Source organism: Leopardus geoffroyi, chromosome D2, assembly GCF_018350155.1.
Source record: "Leopardus geoffroyi isolate Oge1 chromosome D2, O.geoffroyi_Oge1_pat1.0, whole genome shotgun sequence".
Taxonomy (NCBI): domain Eukaryota; kingdom Metazoa; phylum Chordata; class Mammalia; order Carnivora; family Felidae; genus Leopardus; species Leopardus geoffroyi.
Window position 1 is genome coordinate 26,561,414 of NC_059334.1, and position 20,137 is coordinate 26,581,550.

Sequence of the window (20,137 nt, forward strand, 5' to 3'; positions counted from 1 at the left end):
CCAGATTTATAGTCTCTATGTAAGAAAAAAAAAAGTAAGAAAGAAAGGGAAAAGAAAATTAAAAAAAAAAAAAAGCTTTCACTGGGGAAAGCTATCAGAGAAAGTATTTCTGAACCAGTTAAGAAGTCATGATGGCCACTAACCTGGTTCTGGAGATTCAGTCTATGTATTTATAAGGCAAATGTTGGTGTCATAGCTCAAGGAGTATGGAAAAGCCTGCTACTGTAAAATGTACATGCAGATTGCTTGTGAGAAAACATTTCCAGTGACATCAAATTGTCCATTAATTAAACTGCTGTATATTTGAAGTATACACATTTATGTCGTTTTCAATCTCTTTTAATATTAATAGTGTCTAAGAAGATCTTCATGGAGATAGAAATTGACAACAGAGTAAATTGATAAATCTTAATATTCACACACACACACACACACACAATCAGAACTTATTTTATTTAACACAGAGAATGTTTTATAAAACATTATTTTATAAATCTCTGAAATTACTTGGTTATTTTGTGATAACATATTATTTACTTTTATTCTTCAATATTGTATCAAAATCCATCCTCTTTTCTTAATGTTGACTTATTTATTATGAAAGAAAGAAAGAGAGATAATGAGTGGGGAGGGGGAGGGAGAGAGAGAGAGAAAAAGAGAGAGAGAGAGAATCCCAAGTAGGCTCTGTGCTGACAGTTCAAATGCAGGGCTCAAATTCACAAACTGTGAGATCATGACCTGAGCTGAAATCAGGAGTCAGACGCTTGACCAACTGAGCCACCCAGGTACCCCATCCACTTTTTCAAATCCTTTCCTCAGCCTATAATCAAAACCGTCCTCATGTTTTGTCAGTTTTATATGTAACTATTTCTCCCTTGTATTGGGTACCATTATTCCTTCCTTAGACCTCTCTAATAACTTCCAAAAATATCCCCTCCTGACTTCCTTCTAATAGTTCTCCATACTATAGACTTTTGTCTTTGAAACAAAAATAAGAGCAGGTCAACACCTTTGTTTCTTTTTTTTTTTTAATATTTTTTTTAATCTTTATTTTTGAGAGAGAGGGAGACACAGAATCCAAAGCAGGCTCCAGGCTCTGAGCTGTCAGCACAGAGCCTGACACAGGGCTCCAATTCACAAATTGCAAGATCATGACCTGAGCCGAAGTCAGATGCTTAACCAACTGAGCCACACAGGCACCCCTCAACACCTCTGTTTCTGATCTTTTAAGAGTCCCATTGTTCTTGAGATGAAGACAAAAAATTGTATTTTCTTATAGGAAACTTCATGAATTTCTTCTGAACAAAGTTGTTGCATGTTATACCAAATTAGCCTTCACCGTCCATTCTTGGACCAGGTCAGCTTGTTGGAAGCTTCATCTTTCCTTCTACCCCATGACCTATGTGTATATCCATGTCTATACCATATGGCCTGGAATCCAGTAGACTTTCCTTTCTGTCCTCATCCCACTTCCATCCTCTAACACACACACATACGTCTAGTTTAACACCGTTCATACATATTTCATAGATCAGGTAAAATGCCCTTATTACCTTCACCAGGTTATATCCCTATGTTCCAGGTGTTTATAGTATCCTGTCTTCTGAGTCTTATCACCGGTTTTAATTGCATATTTACTTGTCTGAATAGTTGATTTTTATCTTTTCCATTAGACCATGTATTCCATTGATAATGGAGAGTATGCCCGCTTTTCTCAATATTTTATTAGCAGCATTTAATACAGGGTCTGGCATAATTAATAGTTGACAGATGAATAGATGAGTAGTTCTGGAAGTAGGTTATTTATCAGTGATGTAAATAAGACCTGTCTTAACAAAATAAAATATATAATATTTTAAATCCATAATAAATATGTACATATAAATATAGATACTATTGTGTTTGCTTATATTTTAGTTCTTATTGAATCTTTGCCTATCCATGAAATACTTAATTATTTGTGCTCTTCTTTATTCCAAAATGAAATAAAATAGCTATGTTTCTGTTTAAAGTTTCTTATTCGTATCATAGTACACCAGACTCATTCAACTTTCTGTAAGAAATGTGAGGGCATGAATTTTTCATTTTTTGATGCAGCCCTCATCCGCTAGGGAATAAATGCTCTCCAAAAGGATAAGGAAGAAAATGTAATTATGAAAATAGAAAAAAAGAAAGAAAGGAGAAACTAGATTAGAAATAGTGGTCTCCCTTGCATTTTTTAGGAATACATGTGGTAGCAGCATTTGGGGAAACTGAGGGCTTGTCCAGAGCAACTGCCTCAATTTACAGATGATATTTTAAGGTAGAAAGGCCAAGTGACAAGTTGACAGCGTGATCTAGTGCAGAAGCTAACTTCCAGGTTTCACGCTTTTTCACTCTACCAGTTTAACAACACGAAAAACATTGGCAACAACACAAAAACAACAAAGACTTCATTTATGAATTCCTTCACGGTAACAAAATAAGAATGAATTCCTGAGTAATCACCAGCTTCCCATCTCGTCATTGGAAAGGCCTTGGTTTAGTGGACTAAATAACCGTATTACTTAATAAAGAATTAATAATAAATAACAATGGTAGTAGTAGAAGTAGTAACAGTAGTAGCCGTAGTAATAATAAAAGAGTTAATAAAGAAGCAATCATAGCATGTGCTTTCATACGTGCTTTTAAATAAGCCATTATATATTAATTAGACTTCATCTTTCTTTACAAACATTTGGAGTTAATTAATGTACATAAACTAACGTCCTGTTCACCACTGATCTGATTTTATTTTTTATTTTTCTTCCAAGTTTTAAGTTCCAGTTGGTTAACATACAGTGTGGTAGTAGTTTCAGGTGGACTCATCCCAACAAGCGCCCTCCTTAATACCCAACACCAATCTAGACCACCCCCCCACCCTTCTCCCCTCTAACTACTCTCAGTTTGTTCTCTAGAGTTAAGAATAGTGTTTTGCTTCTCTCTCATCCTCCCTCCACATGTCCACCTGTTACTTTTGAAATTCTGTATATGAGTGAAATCATACGGTATTTGTCTTTCTCTGACTGACTTATTTCATTTAGCATTCTTCTCTCAAGCTCCAGCCACATCATTGTAAATGACAAGATTTCATTCTTTTTGATGGCTGAGTAATAGTCCATCGTAGATATATACCACATCTTCTTTATCCATTCATCAGTTGATGGACATTTGGGCTCTTTCCGTAATTTGGCTATTGTTGATGATGCTGCTAAAAAAATCGGGGATACAAAGACTGACATCTTAGCTGGTTACACCAGAAACTGGTGTACAAATTTAAATTTACAATGCTACATAGATTGTGTGAATATTATCGCAAACCTATTTTTAACGTTTGGGAAAACAATTATCAGAAGTGATCACCTTCGTAATTGAGAAACCAAGTGATGCGCTATCACTTTGTGGGTAAGTATACTTGGTTAAATTAATACTTAAACCACAAACAAGATTACAATAAGAGAAAGTATTTAAAAATAGCAAAGTAATTTATCACTATAGAATTCAACCAGGTGTTAGCTGCCCAACTCAGCTTTAATTATTTTATTCCTCTAGTTAAAATGTAGGTTTATATAATTAACTTCATTGAGACAATATTTTGATCTCTTAATAGTCTATGAACCCATGTAATGAGATAATTATTTCTGGGGATCTGACATCTTGAATTGGCAATTTCTTTACCAAGACCTCATTTGAATTAAATGTGTCCATAGAGAATTTTCTCATACAGATTATTTCTCTAGAAAAAATATACTTTTTTTCTAACGGGATATCAGCATGAACTTGTATTGTCATTCAAAGTATAAGATAGTGACATCATAGCTATTACCCCAGGACTTGCCCATACTACAGGCTTTGTTGAATATCCAGAAATATATGAATAAGCACAAAGTGGTTTTGACCATGTGCTTGTGTATTTAATGTGGTAAATAATAAGAACCATTAAGAATATCTAATTAAGGACTCCTGGGTGGCTCAGTCAGTTAAGCATCTGACTTCAGCTCAGGTCATGATCTCCCAGTTTGTGGGTTCAAGCCCTGTGTTGGGCTCTATGCTGACAGCTTGGAGCCTGGAGCCTGCTTCAAATTCTGCCTCCCTCTCTCTCTCTCTTTCTCTGCCCCTCCTCCACTCATGCTCTGTCTCTCTCTCTCTCTCTCTTTCTCTCTCTCTCAAAAATAAATAAAATATTTAAAAATTGTTAAAAAATAAAAATAAATAAAAAAGAATATCTAATTAAATTTAAGGTGAAGACTTATTTAGTGCTTTAAAAAATAATTTAATAATTCTAAGTGACAACACACTACTTTGATTTAGTAAAATCATTCTTTATTTTTTCCTTCAAGAGGTAGTGTTAACAAGATGCAGCATCATCACCTCCTAATTCACTGCCATTTTTGAGTGAAATATTTTGCATTGTGCTGAAAGTTATAATTTCAATACCATTTTAGCTGTTGGCATAAAATACATTTAGATTAGAGAGATTAAGGTATTAATTTAGCTGGGATATATTGAAAAGTTTTCTGATTCTATAAGCAAACTTCTATTGTATGAAGACCCTTCATAATTCTATCTTGACTGCCTCAGGAAAGAAATACTTTTTCCATTGTATCTTATCAACAGTTTATTATCTGTATTAAATATCTCATGTTTGGGCAAATGTGAGCCACGCTCTTCAGGGTTTCAAGCTTACTAAAGAACACTGGGAAGCAGGGACGCCTGGGTGGCTCAGTTGGTTGAATGTCTGACTACAGCTCAGGTCATGATCTCGCAGTCTATGAGTTCGAGCCCAGCGTCAGGCTCTGTGCTGACAGCTCAGAGCCTGGAGCCTGCTTCCAATTCTGTAGCTCCCTCTCTCTCTCTGCCCCTGCCCTGCTTGCTCTCTGTCTCTGTCTCTCTCTCCAAAAAATAATAAACAATTAAAAATAAATTCAAAAAAGAACACTGGGAAGCAAAGATAAATAAGCAAATGAAAACAAACAGCTAAAATGTATAAACAAAACCTCAACTAGGTTAACAAGGCAGAATATAAAATGGAATACAGAAAAGACAGTTAAGGAAACTGTCAACATATATTTAGCACCTGTTCTCAAATGTTTAGTTGCCTGTTTTGCAGAGAAAAAAACCAAGAAAACAAAAAACATGTACATACATTCTTCTGTGAGACAATTCACTGAATTACTAAAAACAGAGTCTAAAGTATATACCAAAGCCATACAAAGACTTAATTCATGCTTTTCAGGTTAATGATGTTTATGTAAAAATTAGCATTTAAGAAAGCAAGAGAAAAATTTTAAAATATTTATGAAATTATTTATCATCCTTGATGTTTACAAATAAATAATAGTAACTTTTATTGCATATTTACTACCAGGCACTGTAGAAGGTACAATATTATTCTTACCATAAGAATATAGGCATATTTTTGGAAATATTGCAAGGTTTTTTTCCAGACCACTGAGATAAAGTGAACTAATGGAATTTTTGGGTTTCTCAGTGCATATAAAAGAGGCGTTTACACTATACTGTAGTCTATTAAGTTTGCAATAGCACTATGTCTGAAAAAAATTAACTTAATTAAAAAACTTAATTAAAAATACTTTATTGCCAAAAAATGGTAATCATCATGTGAGCTTTCAATGAGCCAAATGTTTTTGCAGTGGAGAGTCTTGCTTCAAAGTTGATGGCTGCTGACTATCAGGCTGGTGGTTGCAGAAGATCAGGTGGCTGTGACAGTTTCTTAAAATGAGACATCAGTGGTGGTGGGTGAAGATAAGATGGCAGAGGAGTGGGAGGACCCTAGGCTTGTCTCATCCCACGAACACAGCTAGATAACTATCAAATCACTTTAAATACACCAGAAATCAACCTGAAGGCTGACAGAACAAACTCCAAAACTAAATGGAGCGAAGCCTGAAGAAGGTAAAAAGTGTGGGAATGTTTCGGGAGAAATGGATTGTGGATGTTGAAGAGGGGAGGGATCCATGGTCGCAAAGCAAGGCAAAAGAGAGGAACACAGAGGGGAACATACAAAGGGAGTATTCCCCTAAAGCTGTTGACTAGGAAAACAAGAGGGGCTGATTTTTGTGAGTTCTTGCAACCAGCAGGGCTTATAGCCTGGAGTTTTAAAGTTCAGTGGGCTTGGCTGGCATAGAGCCCTGAGGGCACTGCACTACTTCTGGAGAGAAGGCAGGCAGACAACTGAAGGACAGAAAGCATGGAAACAGAGATCTGAAGAGAGCATGGGGTACACAGGGAGAGATTATTTGCTCTTCTTGGAGTTTTCTCTAAGAGGCAGTATTCACAAAGATAACTCTCTGGGGACAAAGCAGCTGGCTGGTATCATTTCCCTCACCTGATTTTCAACATAAATGCAGAGCCATTTGTGGAAAGCAACATAGCACCCACACTGGCTACTGAACCTGCTTACACCAAGTCCTGTTGCAGGATTGGCCCTCTGAGTCAAGCTTGCCTCAGTCCCAGTGTGACAAGTCCAACCCTACAAGAGCAGCAGAAACCTCTGCCCACAACACATCTCCAGACCAGAAAGTTCTGCAAGGCTTCAGTTCTAGTGGAAGTCATATCAGGTCTCATTTCACAAGCAGATGAGACCAAACCTAGTTAAAACTCGCCACATTCTTACCAAGGACCAAACACTTCCCAGAGCAAACAACAAGAGCCACTGCAGATAACTGACCTGAAGGATAGAGCAGCAGCCAAAAAATAACAGCAGAACTTATTGAACAAACATCAGAGACAGTCCCTTAAGTGCCAGAACCTGAACACTCTAAGACATCTTCTTCATAAACCATTATTCTCAAGAGTAAGAAACATAATGGTATTTTCTAATACAAAGAAGAAGACAGAGATGTACACAACCTTCCAAGACAGAAGAATTCATCCCAGGTGAAAGAACAACATAAGGTCACAGCCAGAGATCTGAGCAGAACAGATATAAGTAGCACGCCTGATGGAGAATTTAAAGCAATAATCATAAGGATACTTCACTGGGCATGAGACAGAATGGAAGACTTCAGGGAGACCCTTACCACAGAGATAAAAAGAGTTAAAAAAGAATCAGTTGGAAATGAAAAATGTAATAACTGAGATTAGAAACAGGCTTGATGTAATGAACACAAGGCTAGAAGAAGCAGAGGAACAAACAAGTGATATAGGAGACAAAAACATGGAAAATAATGAAGTTGAATGAAAGAGAGAATTATGGAACATGAAAATAAAGTTAGGGACTCAGTGACTCTATCAAATGTAATAACATTTGTATTATAGGAGTCCCACAGGAAGAGAGAGAAGAAGGGGAAGATAATTTATTTGAGGTAATAATAGCTGAAAACTTCTCTAATCTATGGAAGGAAACAGACTTCCAGATCCAGGAGACAGAGAATTCCCATCAAAATCAGCAAAAGCAGGCCAACACCCAGACTTTTGTAATTAAATTTGCAAAATATAGTGATAAAGAAAAAAATCCTAAAATCAGTAAGACAAAAATCCTTAACTTACAAAGGAAGACCCATAAGGCTAGCTTCAGATTTCTCAATAGTCATGAGTAAGCCAGAAGGGAGTGGCATGATATACTCAGAGTACTGAATAAGAAAAATCTGCAGCCAAGAATACTCTATCCAGCAAAGCTATCATTCAGAATAGAAAGAGAAATAAAGAGTTGCCCAAACAAAAAATAAAGGAATTCATGACCACTAAACCAGCCCTGCAAGAAATATTAAAGGGAACTCTTTGAAAGGAAAGGAGAGACCAAAAGTGATAAAAACAGAAAATCTCCAGGAATAATGCAAAACAAGTAACAAAATGGCACTAAATACATACTTACCAATAATTACTCTGAATGTAAATGGACTAAATACTCCAATCAAAAGGCATAAGGTGTCAGAGTGCATAAAAAAACAAGACCCATCTATATGTTGTCTATAAGAGACTCATTTTAGACCTAAAGACACCTGCAGATTGAAAGTGAGGGAATGGAGAGACACTTAATCATGTTAATGGATGTCAAAAAAAAGCTGGAGTAGCCATACTTAAATAATACAAACTAGATTTTAAAACAGTGTAACAAGAGATGAAGAAGAGCACATTATCACAATAAAGAGGACAATACAATAAGAAGATCAAACAATTGTAAATATTTACACACCCAACATGAAAGCACCCAAATATATAAAACAATAACAGACATAAATAAACTAATTTATATTAATAGAATAATAACAGGGGACTTTAAAAACACACTTACTACAATGGACAGATCATAGACCCAGAAAATAAACAAGGAAACAATGGCTTTGAATGATACACTGGAGCAGATGGACCTACAGATATATTCAGAACATTCCATCCTAAAATAGCAGAATACACATTCCTTTGAAGTGCATATGGGGCACTCTCCAGAATAGATCATGTACTAGGTCACAACTCAGGCTTCAATAAGTATAAAAAGACTGAGACCAAACCATGAATATTTTCTGACCACAAAACTATAAAACTTAAAGTAAACCAAAAGAAAAAAAATAAGGAAAGATCACAAATAAGTGGAGGTTAAACAATATGTTACTAAACAATGAATGGTTCAACCAGAAAATCAAAAAAAGAAAAAAATGCATTAAAACAAATGAAAATGAAAACACAATAGTCCAAAACCTTGGAATGCAGCAAAAGTGATCCTAAGAAGGAAGTATATAGCAATAAAGGACTACCGTAAGAAGCAAGAAAACTCCCAAATAAACAACCTAACCTTACATCTAAAGGAGCCAGAAAAAGAACAAGTGAAACCTAAAGCCTACAGTAGGAAGGAAATAATGAAGATTAGGACAAAAATAAATGATACAGAAAATAAAAACAGCAACAAAAACAATAATAAAATAGGTCAATGAAACTAGGTCCTTTGAAAAAATTTAAAAAATTGATAAACCCCAATCCAGACTTATCAAAAGTAGAGAAAGAACTCAAATAAAGTCAGAAATGAAGAGAATAAATAACAACCAACATCAAAGAAATACAAATAATTACAAGTATAAGAGAATAGTATTAAAAACTATGTGCCAATGAATTGGACAACCTGGAAGAAATAGATAAATTCCTAGAAATATATAAACTACCAAAATCGAAACAGAAAGAAATAGAAAACATAAACAGACTGAAAACCATCAAAGAAATTGAACGAGTAATAAAAAATCTCCCAACAAACAAAACTCCAGGGCCAGACGGCTTCACAAGAAGAGAGTTAATACCTATTCTTCACAAAATATTCCAAAAAAATTGAAAGGAAGAAAAACTTCCAAATTCATTCAATGAGGCTGGCATTACTCTGATACCAAACCCAGATAAAGACTCCACTAAAAAATAAAACTACAGGCCAATATCTCTGATGAACATGGATGTAGAAATTCTCAATAATATACTAACAAACTGAATCCAACAATACATTAAAAAATCATTCACCACAATTAAGTGGGATTTATTTCTGGGCTTCAAGATGATTCAGTATTCACAGATCAACCAATGTGATACACCACATTAGTAAAAGAATGATAAGAACCATATGATCCTTTCAATAAATGCAGAAAAAGCATTTGATGAAGAACAACATTTATTCATGCTAAAAACCCTCAACAAAGTAGGTTTAGAGGGAACATACCTCAACATAATAGAAACCATTTATGAAAAACTCATAGTTAATATCATTGCCAGTGGGAAAAACCTGAGAACTTTTATTTTATGGTCAAGGATGTCCACTGTTATTTAACATAGTAATGAAAATCCTAGTCTCAGCAATGGGGCAACAAAAAGAAATAAAGCGCATCCAAATTAGCAGGGAAGGAGTCAAACTTTCACTATTTGCAAATGACATGAGACTCTATATAGAATACCTGAAAGACTCCGTCAAAATATTGCTAGAACTGATAACACAAATTCAGTAAAGTTGCAGGATAAAAAAATCAACATACAGAAATCTGTCACATTTCTATACACCAATAATGAAGCAACAGAAAAAGAAATCAAGGAATTAATCTCATTTACAATTGCACCCAAAACCAAAACCATAAGATACCTAGGACTAAACCTAACCAAAATGGTAAAAATCTATATTCTGAAAATTATAAAACACTGCTGTTTTTTATTGAAGACCACAGAAAGAAATGGAAAGACAGTCCATGCTCATGGACTGGAAGAATAAATATTGTTAAAATGTCTATACTACAAAAAGAAATCTACACATTTAGTGCAATCCTTATCAAAATACCAATAGAATTTTTTACTGAAATACCAAAACAGTTCTAAAATTTGTATGGAACTGCAAAAGGCCACAAACAGCCAAAGTAATATTGAAAAGGCACAGCCAAGCTGGGGCTTCATAATTCTGGACTTCAAGTTATATTACAAAGCTGTAGTGATCAAGATAGTATGATGCTGGTACACAGATCAATAGAAGAGAATAGAAAACTCAGAAATGAACCCACAACTATCTGCTCAATTAATCTTTGACAAAGCAGTGAGAAGTAATCAATGGAAAAAAAAGACAAGTCATTTCAACAAAAGGTGTTGGGAAAACTGGGCAGCAACATGCAGAATGAAACTGTAACACTTGCTTACATTATACACAAAAGTAAATTCAAAATGAATGAAAGACCTAAATGTGAGATGGGAAATCATCAAAACCTTAGAGGAGAACACAGGCAGCAACCTCTTTGACCTCGGCTGAAGCAACTTCTTACTAGACACATCTCTGGAGGCAAGGGAAACAAAAGCAAAAATGACTATTGGGGCTTCATCGAGATAAAAAACTTCTGCACAGCAAAGGAAACAATCAACGTAGCTAAAAGGCAGCCTACATAATGGGAGAAGATATTTGTAAAGGACATATCTGATACAGGGTTAGTATCCAAAATACATAAAAAAAACCCTATAAAACTCAAAAGTAATCCAATTAAAAAATAAGCAGAAGACATGAGTAGACATTTTTCCAAAGAAGACATACAGATGGCCAAAAGACTTATGAAATAGTGTTCAATATCGCTCATCCTTAGGGAAATACAAATTGAAACTGCAATGAGATATCACGTCACTCCTGTCAGAATTAACAACTCAGGAAATGACAGGTGTTGGTGAGGATGCCAACATTCCTTGGTGGCAATGCAAACTGGTGTGGCCACTCTAGCAAACAGTATAGAGATTTCTCAAAAAGTTAAAAATAATACTTCCTAAGATCCACCAATTGCACTACTAGGTATTTATCCAATGAATACAAAAATACTAATTCAAAAGGATACATGCATCCCTGTGTTTGTAGCAGCATTATCTACAATAGCCAAATTATAGAAAGATCCCAAATGTTCATTGACTGATGAGTGGGTAAAGAATATGTGGTATGTTCATACCATGTAATATTACTCAAGCATAGAATAGTATGAAATCTTGCCATTTGTAATGACATGGATGGAGCTAGAGAATATTATGCTAAGTGAAACGAGTCAGAGAAACCAAAATACTATATGATTTCACTTATATGTGGAGTTTAAGAAGCAAAAGATTGATCATGGGGAAAAAAAGAGAGAGAGGCAAATCAAGAAGTTGAGTCTTAACTATAGAGAACAAACTGATGGTTACCAGAGGGGAAGTTGGTAAGGTGGTGGGTTACATAGATGATGTGGATTAAGGAGGGCACTGGCTGTGATTTACACTGGATGTTGTATGTAAGTGCTGAATCATTACATTGTACAACTGAATGTAATAATACACTATATATTAGCTTTGGAATTTAAATAAATACTTAAAAAGAAAAGAAAATATGACAGCAATGAACTTTGTTGTATCAATCGACTATTGTTTTCATGAATGATTTCTCTGTAGCATGTGATGCCGTTGAATACCATTTACCCACAGTAGACTTCTTCCAGAATTGGAGTCAATCCTCTCAAATCCTGCTACTGCTTTATCAACTAAGTTTATGAAATATTCTAAATCCCTAGTTGTCATTTCAACAATCTTAATAGCATCCTCACAAGAAGTAGATTCCATCTCAAGAAATCATTTTCTTTGCTCACCATGAAATGCAACTGCTTATCTCTTGAAGTTTTATCATAATATTGCAACAATTCAGTCACATCTTTAGGCTCCGCTTCTAATTCTAGTTCTCTTGCTATTTCCACCCATCTGCATTTATTTCCTCCACTTCAGTCTTGAGCCCCTCAAAGTCACACGTGAGATTTGGAATCAACTTCTTTCAAAATCTGTTAATGTGGATGTGTTGACCTCTTCCCATGAATCACAAACAGTCTTAATTACATTAGAGTGGTGAATCTTTTTCAGAAGATTTTCCATTTATTTTTCCCAGATTCATCAGAAGAATCACTATCCATGACACTTATAGCCTTAAGGAATGTATTTCTTAAATAATAAGACTTGAAAATTGAAATGACTCCCTGATACATGGGCTGCAGAATGGATGTTGTGTTAGCAGGCATGAAAACAACATTAATCACACTGTACATTTCCATCAGAGCTTTAAGTTGACCAGGTGCATTGACAAATGAGCAGTAATATTCTGAAATAAACCTTCTTTTTCTGAGCAGTAGGTCTTAACAGTAGGCTTAAAATATTCAGCAAACCATGTTATAAACAGATATGCTGTCATCCATGCCTTGATTTTCTATTTATAGAGTATAGACAGAGTAGACTTTGCATAATTCTTAGGGGCCTTAGGTTTTTCAGAACAATAAATGAGCATTGCCTTCAACTCAAGTCACCAGCTGCATTGGCCCCTAACAAGAATGTCAGTCTGTGTTTTGAAGCTTTGAAGCCAGTCATTGATGTCTCTTCTCTACCTAGGAAAGTCCTAGATGACAACTTCTGCCAAGAGGAGGCTGTTTCATCAACATTGAAAATCTATTGTTGAGTGTACCACCTTCAATAATGACCATAACTAGATCTGGATAACTTGCTGCAGCTTCTACATAAGCACTTGCTTCTTCACCTTGCAGCAAATTTTATCTTACGAAGACGGCATCTTTCTTTAAACCTCATGAACCACCTCTGCAAGCTTCAAATTTTCTTGGGCAGCTTCCTCACCTCTTTCTGTCTTCACAGAATTGAAGAGAGTTAGCACCTTGCTCTGGTTTGTGTTTTGGCTTAAGAGCATGTTATGACTGGGCTGCTCTTCTAGCCAGACCACACAAACTTTCTCCATACGAACAGTAAGGCTGTTTTTCTTTCTCGTCATGTATGCATTCACTGGAATAGCACTTTTAATTTCCTTTAAGAATTTTCCTTTTCACTCACAACTTGGCTAGCCATTTGGCATAAGAGGCCTTGCTTTTGCCTAATCTTGGCTTTTGACAAGGATTCTTCACTAAGCACATTCATTTATAGGTTTTGATTTAAAGGGAGGGATATGCAACTCTTCCTTTCACTTGAACATTTACAGGCCATTGTGGAGTCGTTAATTGGCCTAATTCAATATTGTTGTGTCTCAGGGAACAGGGAGGTCTGAGTAGAGAAAGAAGGTGGGGAACCACCAATCAGTGGGTCAGTCAGGACACACACATTTATTGACAAAATTCACGGTCTTATATGGACACTGTGGAACCCCAAAACAATTATAATAGTACATCAAAGATCACTGAACACAGATCATAAAAACAAATACAATAATATTAAAATAGTTTGAGATATTGGAACTATTTCCAAAATGTGATACAGAAAGAAGTGAGCAAATGCTGTTGGAAAAATGGTGCCAACAGACCATCTTGACACATGGTTACCACAAACGTTCAATTCATAAAAAAGGCAATATCTGTGAAGCACAGTAAAGCACAATAGAATGAGCCAGATGCCTGTACATGGTAAATAATGAATACTCTTGCTTTCCTACTTTATAATGAGTAAACTGTGTAGACAGCAGAATTCTCAGGTAAAGCCAACAATACCTGCCTCATGGCATAAACACCCTGCAAAATGGCTGGGACTGTGGATATGATAAATTTTACTCATGTGATTAGATTATATTATATGAAGAAGTGACTTTAAGAAAGAGAGATTATCTAAGTTACTTCAACTATTGCTCTCCTAAAAGTTTCTCTTCTTCCTACCATTAGGAAAGGTTTAGGAAACATTTAGACGCCTTTATCTTTATCTATCACGAACCATGCGTTAGGCCATGGATGCTGTGAAATAAACACAAAAGGCTGCCCACTGCTGAGTTACAGCATTAGTGCATTGTGACATTTAATGTAAACAGATAATCTAATATGCAGAGTTTTCCCAGGAACCCCGAATCATCTTTCCTTTCTGAACTTCGTTGTCCTTTCTTTTCTACAAATCTAACAATTGTAGAGAGATATTTTTAATGCTTAAGTCCCCTGATGCGATTGCTACTTTATACATTTTTTATTATAGAGAAATCTCTCTCCAGGGGCAATTAGACTGATGATGTTGGCTCAGATTTCTGGTGAAATTATTTGAGAAAAGTTGATAATGAATATTGCCACACAGATGGGGGAAATCTATAGTTGTAGGAAATAAAATATTTGTATATCTATAAATGTTCTCTGTCAAAAGATAAAAAGAGCAAAATGAAGTGAAATAAAATAGATGAGAATAATTAACAACTTTGAAATTTGTACTCTGCATAAGGAAGAAATAGCCTGGCTTCTAAGTGAGGAGATTGACAAACATAATGACAATATTAAAATGAACCATTCTTAAATTTTTATATCTTTCTCGGATAGGAACATGAAGAAGAGGAATCTGTATAATTAAAATATAATAAAAGCCTTGCCAGCTGTCTGTTGTAAGAAATAGGTTAAAGAATACTTGGAATATTTAAGCACGTGCAAATTTAAAAGGCAGGATAATCATAGGAGAAAAACTACAATGAATTCACTTAATCATTTGTAATTGCTTTTGAAAGATTGTTCAGGACTAAAGAACTAGTACAAACTTGAAATAAAGGGCATGTCACTGATCCTACAAAAGATGCAATCTAAGCAAAATTATTCTACTTTTTCTAACAAGTGATAATTGAAAAAATTATGAAAAGAAGTATTTAAAAATATAGTGAGAAACTTTTTAAACACTGTATAGGATTATTTAAAGTATGAATTCATTTTATTACTATATTGTACACCCGAAACTAATATTGTACCATATGTTCACTAATTGGAATTTAAGTAAAAACTTAAAAAAATATTCATTTTATGAGTTAACCACATCACATTTGGTCACTTATTTATTTATTATTTATATTAACGTTTATTTATTTTTGAGAGAGAGAGAGCACGTGAGCAGGGGAGAGGCATAGAGAGAGAGAGAGGCACAGAATCCGGAGTAGTCTCCAGAGTGAGTGGTCAGCACAGAGCCGGATGTGGGACTCGAATTCATGAACCGTGAGATCATGACCTGAGCCAAAGTTGGAGGCTTAACCAACTAAGGCCCATAAGATTTCAAAATCCATTCTGCTTTCAGCCCAAACACCTTCCATGAAGTAATAAAACACAAAATTATTTTCTTGAGTGGAGAGAAACAGAAGGGAAAACGCAAAAAGAAATTAATACCTAAAATAAAAATCAACAACACATTTAAGATGTTTTCATTTACATTTTAAACTTCAACTGCATGATCCCTATCATGAGTAACTGGAAAAATACAAATTAAAACCACAATTTGATACCACTATATATGTATTAGAATGGCTGACTTCAAGAAAAAGAATAAACTGATAATACCAAGAACCGGCAAGATGCAGAGCAACTGGAACTCTCATGCACTGTGGGTAAGAATAACAAATAATAATACAGCAATGTTAGAAAGGAGTTTGGAATTTTCTTACAAGGTTAAGGATGAACTGACCCAATGGATCAGCACCCTCAATCCAGGACATTTACTCAAGTGTAATGAAAACCTATGTTCATCCCGAAACTGTACACAAATATTTACAATGGCCTTATTCATAATTACAAAAGACTGCAAACAATCAATCCAGTTGTCCTTCTGCCTGGGAATGAATGCAAAAAGTAGAAATCCATACAGAGAATCGCTACACTGAAATAAATATTCTCTTTCTCCCTCTCCCTCTGCCTCTCCTCAACTCTTTTTCTCTCTCAAAAACAAAACAAAACACAATCAGGAAGGAAAGAAGGAAGGAAGGAAGGAAGGAAGGAAGGAAGGAAGGAAGGAAGAGAGGGAAGGAGGGAGGGAGGGAAGCAGGAGGGAAATATGTTACCTGGTGCCAAGAATCTATGCAGATTTTTTTTTTCTCTTGAGGCATCCACCTCAAACTTAAAGAAGGTTCCAGATGCTGGGAGACTAGTGTATAAAAACATTAACACTGGGGAGCTTGGGTGGCTTAGTTGGTTGAGCATCCAACTCTTGATTTTGGCTCAGGTCGTGACCCCCAGGGCTGTGGGATTGAGCCCTGTATCCAGGTCTATACTGAGCATGAAGCTTGCTTAAGATTTTCTCTCTCCCTCTGCCCTTCTTCTCTTCTTGTGCACTTTCTCTCTCTCAAAAATAAATAAATAAATAAATAAATAAATAAATAAATAAATAAATAAATAGCATATTTGCTTTTCATGGTCAGGACCTATTAAAATATTTGAATAAGTGTATTTTGCTCTGTTCAAACACTAGTCAAACTCAAATATACTATGAGTCACTGTCTAAGGTCTAAGTACCATATAGGTAAAATCAAAATGTTTTTTTCCAGTAGTGATCTTTTAAAGGTGAAACTAATTATTAAATAAAAATTAGAAATTAAAATATTTAAAATCATTTATTTATTTAATATTTAAATAATGAGGTAAATAACAGGTGATTAAAATAGTCATTAAATTAAATAAGTAAACTTGAAAACAAATAAAAGAAGGGGTGCCCGGGTAGCTCAGTCACTTTAACATCTTACTCTTGGTTTCAGCTCAGGTCATGATCTCAAGGTTTGTGGGTTTGAGCCTTGCATCATGCTCAGCGCTGACAGTGTGGAGCCTGCTTAGGATTCTCTCTCTGCACCCCCTTCTCAAAATAAATAAATAAACTTAAAAATATAGTCATTAAATTACATACATGATGATTTCATTATGATTTTATTCAACTAATATGTCATTGCATCAAGAGTCTAATTATATCCTCCTAAACGGGTGTAAATAAAGTTAAAAATCAGGGTGCCCGGGTGGCTCAGTTGGTTGAGCGTCTGACTCTTGATTTCAACTCAGGTCATGATCCCAAGGTTGTGGGATTGAGCCTTGCATCAGGCTCCTTGCTGAACACGCAGTCTGCTTAAGAGTCTTTCTCTTCTGCCCCTCTCCCAGGTTCATTCTCTCTCTCTCTCTTTCAAATAATGATAACAATAAGAGGCACCTTGCCACACACTTAAGACTCTTGAAAAGAATACATTCTGAGAAAGAAAGGTGTTTCTTTCACTGCAGAGGATTTCCTTGGGATGAAGGGAAGAGAGTTTCGTGGTATTCTGAATAGAGAGAACTGTACTACCTTCCCACAAAACATCCAAAGAAGATGCTTGACTTGAAAGAGGACCATTTCTGTGATATATTTAAAGAGGAGGTTCTATAAGCACCAGGCTTCTCAATCTTGTAACAGATTGCACTTTCCCCAGTGGCATAAACCTTCTGAACTGTTGGACCTGAAGACATCAATATTAACTTGGACCCATGTGTCTTAGCTGTACCCTGGTGACATATATGCATGGATGACTAAGGAAAAAACAGGCTCCTTCTCAGACACTTGGTATATCATAAGATTCCAGAATATTGACAATACATAGTGGGTGTGGAATGGGTGTGTTCCATGAAACAATCTGGTTGAATTGTTCACCAACCTGGAGATAAAAAATTAAGCTTATTTTTTCCAAGTTACATTTTTATACTGTGATTTATACCCAAAATGTATATCAGTAAGACACTTATTCTTACTTTAGCCAATGGTCTCAATTTTTTTTTCTTTTTTAAAGAGAAATTTGCTGATTAATTATATTCTGCCCACTTTGGTGAAGTGGCAAATACAGTCACAAAAGTATAAGACAGTCATGCATGGACTTTGTAGATTGTAATTAGTGTTGGTGTATTTGGCATTATCTTCAATATACTTTCCTCTTTCTGTGTCAGATTTGAAACTGTCAGATATGTTCACAAGAGGGAGTGAGAGCCAAAGGGCTAAAGTAGTAATTTCTGGTACTTAGTATGCATCTTAAAACAGTGGTTAATTATCAAGGTGTGACTACTTTAGATTATGAAGATAGTCTATTGAAGAATACACTTATTGAAAATAGTATAAGAAACTTCTTTGTTTTGACAGCATAAATGTTTATTTCATGTGGATGAAATCAGAAATCACACTCCTTTCCTTAAATAAAAAAAATTCTGAAATAATCTATGCCTAAACAACTATTTTTGGTTAAGTATTTAATCTATCTTTGATAATAAGGATTTTTAATTGAAATTTTCACAGAGTTATGAAGAACACTTTGCATCCTAGTCTTTCATATTTCCTTACTCTTTTATAAGCTATTACTTTTAATTAAAAAATAATGTTTATTTATTTTTGAGAGAGAGAGAGCAGGATAGGGCAGAGAGAAAGGGAGACGCAGAATGAAGTAGTCTCCAGGCTCTGAGCTGTCAATACAGAGGTTGACGTGGGGCTTGAACTCACACACTGTGAGATCATGACCTGAGCCAAAGTCGGTCACTTAACTGACTGAGTCACCTAGGGGCCCCTAAACTATTATTTAAATAAAAAATTTATTTTTAGATAAAAGCAAGTTTTGTGTACCTAAACTGCTCTAAACATGTTAAAAAGAAAATAATCTTTGGTGATATAGAGAATTTTCTTATGGATAAATTGGATTTTACTGACAATTCATTTTGTCATCTCATTTTAATTTACATTAATAACATTCAATGTTATGATGCATTTATAACATTTCTACATGTTCTGCTTTTTTCTTTGATAGTACCATACATAATTAAATGTTTTATGGCAAGGTGAATGATCAAAGTGAATCTCCCTTTAACACATATATTTGTGCAAAATAAACCGACAGTGAAATAGATTCATTTGAATTACATGAACTTAGATGTTTTCCTATTATAATGGTGAATTTTTTGTTGGACTTTCAACTGCCAGTTCAGACAGGTGTCAGACTGGCCACATAAGAATCATGAAAAGAAGTTGCTAAATTAAAAGATTTCTGCTCTCTATATCTGTTGTTGTGATTCAGCAGTGAGTACTGAGAATTCCAAGTTTAATAACTCTCTAGAGTCTTCAAGTTCTTTGGGTGGAATTGATAAATTATCTGTTTACTTTGTAAAATATTTTTATTTTTACTTTTTCATTATTTTTTAATTTGAAGATTTCTTTTTAAAAATGAATTTAAATCCAAGTTATTTAACATATAGTGTAGTAATAGATTAGTTTTAGGACTAGAATTTAGTGATTCATCACTTACATGTAACACCCAGTGCTCACCCCAGCAAGTCCCCTCCTTAATGGCCATCTCACCCACTTATCCCATCCCCCACCAACTACCCCCAGCAACCCTCAGTTTGTTCTGGTTTTAAGAGTCTCTTATGATTTGCCCCTCTCTGTGTTTTTATCTTATTTTTCCTTCCCTTCGCCTATGTTCATCTGTTTTGTTCCTTAAATTCCACATATGAGTGAAATCATATGGTATCTGCCTTTCTCTGACTGACTTAATTGCTTGGCATACTACACTCTAGTTCCGTCCATGTTGTTGCAAATGGCAAGATTTCATTCTTTTTGATTGCTGAGTAATACTTTAGTGTGTGCGTGTGTGTGTGTGTGTGTGCGCGCACGCGCGCGCACGCATCTTCTTTATCCGTTCATCCATCGATGGACGTTGGGCTCTTTCCATACTTCGGCTATTGTTGATAGTGCTGCTGTAAACATGGGCGTGCATGTGCCTTTTTATCCTGTACGTGTAAGGAATGCTTTAAAGCAGGCAGGTTCCCAAAGTGGTATGTGATGCGGTGTCTATTTTGGGTAGTAACTTGAATAAAATATACTTTTTGAAATGGAAAATAGGGAAAACATCTCCCTCTTCATTTATTTTTTTAAAAGACTAAACTCTCAT

General features: G+C 35.2%; 1 long non-coding RNA gene across 1 annotated transcript; it reads right to left on the reverse strand.

Moving 5' to 3' along the window:
- Positions 1–2,341: 2,341 nt before the first annotated feature.
- On the reverse strand, positions 2,342–19,580 carry LOC123577494. Its single transcript, XR_006701877.1, has 3 exons — positions 19,468–19,580; positions 18,823–18,824; positions 2,342–2,367 (listed from the first exon to the last, which is right to left on the reverse strand). It is a non-coding gene; the product is annotated as an uncharacterized LOC123577494 (long non-coding RNA).
- Positions 19,581–20,137: the final 557 nt, after the last annotated feature.